The following is a 4,986-nucleotide window of genomic DNA, read 5'->3' as shown; positions in this document are numbered from 1 at the left end:
ATTTGTGCATTAATAATCAACCAACGTAGATTAAATATGTTTATAATTTATTTATGAATGTATGTTGATCGAAAAGCGCACATGAATATCATAAGAATTAATTAGAGGCCAATTTCGGGCAAGTTCAATCTCTTTTAGGTTGGGTTTGTACCATCATCCTGGAATATACAGTCATGGTTTCGGACTTTTATGGAGTTAGTGATCTCTATTATCGTGAATGGGTTGTAACCTTCACACCCGTGAACGGTTTACAATTAGTTCCTAAAACTTGTTGGTGCTCTTTTATCTCTAGATTCCTTCTCTTTGGACGCCACCATGCTTAAATGCATGACTATAGTTGGACTCAAAGTTGATGTTTGCAAAATTCCCTACAAGTTTTTTTTTTTTTTTTTATTTATTTTGTTATTTTTAATCTCATTAGTTGTCAAACAAATAAACTCTTATTTGACATTACATATATAATATCCTTTAATTTGATTGAATTTAATGACATTTGATATAGAGGAAATTTGATCTAAGGACTTTGGCACCCCAATACTTAGGTATTACCCTGGGAACTTAACCAACAACTAGCTAATTGACATCTGACATCTACATAATATATAACATCAAATTATATACATATACATATACATATATATATATATAGAAGCATTATACACATCTTTCCTTGTGCATCCAAGTCGATTATCTAATAGAATCATGGCATGATTATGCTCCATAAAATGTTTTGTAACAATCCACATCCCCTTATCATCAATAATAAACTCAACATAAGCTTGACAATTTGTACCAACATCCAATTTCTCAAATCTCCTAACATCCCTCTTAGAATGGTCTTTCAAACCAACATTGAAACACAAATATTTCCTACATACGTATACTCTGCCAAACAGGAGTTTGGAAAACTTTTCTCTTACTTTTGCCTTCCTTATACTAAAGCCAAACTTAAAAGTATAATAATTGTAAAAATCATATGCTTCAGAATCACATGTAACTTGCTTAAAGTATAACTCAGACTGTTTGGCTTCAACAAAAACCATTGAATATGTACTGGCTGAAATATAATAAAATACAACAAATGTTAACAATGTTCATAATTATAAACAATATGTTCATATGTTCATAATTATAAACAATATGTTCATATTAAATGTCATAATGTTCATAATATATAATAAACTGCTTATTTATTAACAGAATTATAAAATTACTTATTATAACAAATATTTTCATAATCAACATAAGAACGTTCATAATATACAAAATGTTCAAATATGCAACATAAATCGTTCACATAATTAAACATAATATTGAGTTCACATTACAAATTGCTAAACTACATATTCATCAATGAAATAATGAGCATACAATTCAAAATTAATTATGAATTGATTTATTATAAGCAAGTAGAAATTAAAAATAACATTCAAATATACAAATAATAATATTCAGCAATGTATTCAGCAAATTGAACTAATATTGGAACAATCAATTAATAGAAATTCATACAAATTAACGAAAACTATCAAATTCATACAAATTAATGAGAACGATCAATAAATTAATCGATCAAATTAATGAAAACAATAAAAAAATATATCAATTAATTGATCAAAATAGATTGAAATCGATTATAATGAATTGAAATTGATTATAATGGATTGAAATCGATCGGATTAGCTTCAAGAAATTCAGTTAATATTAAAACAAGGATTAAATCCACAAATTCATCTCAAAAACAAAAAATAAATCAATATTGATCACAATGAATTCAGAATAACTAAACTGGATTGATCTCTTCGAATATTTCAACGATTTCCATCACGTTAAATGCAGCAACTCAATGGAAAAATTGAAAGGAAAAAAAAGGAAAAATTGTCATCATTAATCCCAACTTTGTCTCGTCCGTCAATAATAATCCCTACTTTTGATTATTCACCATCACTCCCAACTTTATACCCTATTAATTTCTATTGCACTCAACTAGGGATGGCAATGGGTCGGATCTGGACCAGGTCCAGAAGGACCCGGATCCAGATCCGTTTTTCAACCTTGGATCCAGATCCGCCCCGGATCCGTCGGGTCCATAAAATGAGGACCCTGATCCAGATCCGTCGGGTCCATAAAATGAGGACCCTGATCCAGATCCGAATCCGGGTCCAAAACGGGTCTTGCACGTTTTGCCTACTTTTTTCAAACAAATTTAATAAAAACGCATTTCAATCAAGTTCAATGCATAAATTAGAGTTATACAACTAAAAATACAATGTAACACATATTATACATATTATCTTTGAAAAAAAAATCCAAACATAAAAAAAAAATACGATGTTACAAATGACCAAACAAAAAAAAAATAACAATGATGTATCCGATTTGAGCATCCAATATCCATATTCCGAAAGGACTAATCTTCATCACTACTAATATCATCAACATCCTAAAATAAAGAAACAAACCAAACAAAGAAAAGAATTAGTAATTGGCAAAAACTAAATTATATTTCGTATCAATCATATGTCTTAATATTAATTAATAATAATTTATAAACCTTACCATATCAATTATATCCACCTCTTGTACATCATTATCATTATCATCCTCCCGATCTTCGGTTATAGTTGAACATGAAAGTGATCCTTCAAAAGAGCCTATCATAAATAAAATAAAATAAAATAATTCTATTAAAAAAAATCAGAAATAAAATTAACTTAGAATTGTAATGTACTAAAAAGCAAGAGTTGATAATACGTGCTAATTATGTAGCTTAGAATTGTAATGTGCAACCAAATGAATTCTAAATACTACAGTACTATGTTCCATCATTATTAACTTATATTTTAGGAAGTAATAAAGGTTTAATCATGAAACTAATTGCTAATAAGTAACTATGCAGTTCCTAATCGACCTCACAGTAGTAGATTACAAATAAATCAAACAAATAAACACACAAAATTGCATAAATTACGCAAAATTGCTGCATAAGTAAAACACACAAATTGGCAGCAAAAACATTCACAAATAGCCCACGAAATTTCAGAATATAAAGTACTACTTTAGAATTTCATGAAATGCAAATAAAGTACTACTTTAGAATTTCAGCATATAAACATTCACAAATAGCCCACGAAATGCAAATAAACCCACAACTCCACAAGGCCACGAATTTCATCAACATCACAATTCACAAATAAACCCACTAATTTCATCAACAACACAAATAAACCCACGAATTTCATCAACTGAAATGCAAACTTGTACAAATTCATCACAAACAAATCTGAACTACTACTTTAGTTTATTTGCTCATATAAAGTAAACAAGTAAACAACAAAGAAACTAAAAAGAGGAGGGAATACAAGATTTACAACAATGAAGGGAGATCGCCGCCGATCTAACAGAACTGATCGGAGATCGCCGCCTGATGGAGTCGTGGAGAGTAGGCTGGTGGAGAACTGGAGATTGGAGAAGGAAACTAGAGAGAGAAAATTAGGGTTATTTTTTTTATGTGGGTTGATTTCAGTTTTTAATATGAGCCGAAATGTGACTTTGTGAGTCTTGTACAGTTGTACTCTTGTTAGTCTTGTATTAGGAATTTTATTTTTTTAAAAAAAATAAATTTATAAAACGGGTTTACGGATCCGGGTCTGGTAGTTAGACCCGGACCCAGATCCGTTTTTCCCAGCTGGACCCGGATTCGACCCAGATCCGTCGGGTCCAAAATTTGAGGACCCAGATCCCTGGATCCACGGATCCGGGTCGGGTCCAGATCCACTGCCATCCCTACACTCAACCGGTCATCTAACTTGATGTAGCAGGTTACCTAGACACGTGTCAACGTATGATTCGCTTAAAAAATAAAAATAAAAATAAAAATAAATAAATAAAGTTTAAAAAAAAATAAAATTTAATAAAATTAAATTAAAAAAAAAAAAACACCTTTTTCTCTTCTCCCCCCTTCCCTCTCTGCTTTCTATGGTTCTCCACTTGGCCACTAGCAACCAAATGTCGGCAGCAGTACCTCCCCTTCCCCCACCTTCGTATCGCGTCCTCCCTGCCCACCTCCTTATCACCATGACCACCCCAACCCCTTCCCCCCCCCCTCCTCGAGCGCCGGTGCCGGTGCTTCCCCATTCACCTCCCATTTCCTCTTCGATCACCTCGCAAACCAGCCAAAATCCCCCAAATCCTAACCCCGAACCCTAACATTCGAAACCATTGGCAAACCGGAGACGAAATTATCCACTAGTAGCCAATAAAGGCTTGAAATCAACCATTCAGCCCCAACATCGACCGATTTCGGCCATTTATGGCCAATTTTGGTGGTCGATTTTGAGGAGGGGATTTTTTTGGTGGGGAAACGACCGTTTAGGGTTGTGATGGGTTTTCCGGTGGTGGTGGGCTAGGAATGGAGTGCGTGTGGTGGTTGGTTACACTGGGCTGCATGTGGGGAAGGTGTGCGTCGGACGTCGGTGGTGGTGGTGTGGTGGTGGAGGTGCACTAGTAGAAAAATACAAAAAGGCAACCCCCAAAAGGCACCAGTAAGGCCAAACCGGTGCCAAAAAACTGCCTAAAAATGGGCGGAATTTCAGACCAAGAGCAATGGCACCGGTTCAGCTCAAACTGGTGCCAAAAATACAAAGGACACCGGTTTGAACCGGTGCCACTAAACCGGTTCTTCTATATAATTAAAAAAAAACCTGCCCCATATAAACCCAAATAAAACCCTAACTCTCCCTCACTTCCTCAGCCGCTCCTCCTCTCTTTCTCTCTCCTCCTTCTCTTTCTCTCTCCTCCTTCTATCTCTCTTCTCTGTTCGCCTTCTTTCTCCTTCTTGGCCATCAGTTTCCTTCGATCTCATCTCCTAATCTCTCTCTTTCTCTTTCTCTTTCGTTCTTCCCAGATTATCCTCCCCTTCTCACTCGTTTCCACCACCAAAGGCCACCACCGAAGAGGCGAAGACCACCACCAAGACCAACACCC

General features: G+C 34.7%; 1 long non-coding RNA gene across 1 annotated transcript; it reads right to left on the bottom strand.

The window, feature by feature from the left end:
• Positions 1–2,087: 2,087 nt before the first annotated feature.
• On the bottom strand, positions 2,088–3,617 carry LOC145555587 (uncharacterized). The gene is made up of 3 exons (XR_014091521.1): positions 3,372–3,617; positions 2,560–2,654; positions 2,088–2,443 (listed from the first exon to the last, which is right to left on the bottom strand). It is a non-coding gene; the product is annotated as an uncharacterized LOC145555587 (long non-coding RNA).
• Positions 3,618–4,986: the final 1,369 nt, after the last annotated feature.

Source organism: Chenopodium album, chromosome 1 (genome assembly GCF_948465745.1).
Source record: "Chenopodium album chromosome 1, dcCheAlbu1.1, whole genome shotgun sequence".
NCBI lineage: Eukaryota > Viridiplantae > Streptophyta > Magnoliopsida > Caryophyllales > Amaranthaceae > Chenopodium > Chenopodium album.
This window is presented reverse-complemented; position numbering and strand designations above follow the sequence as displayed.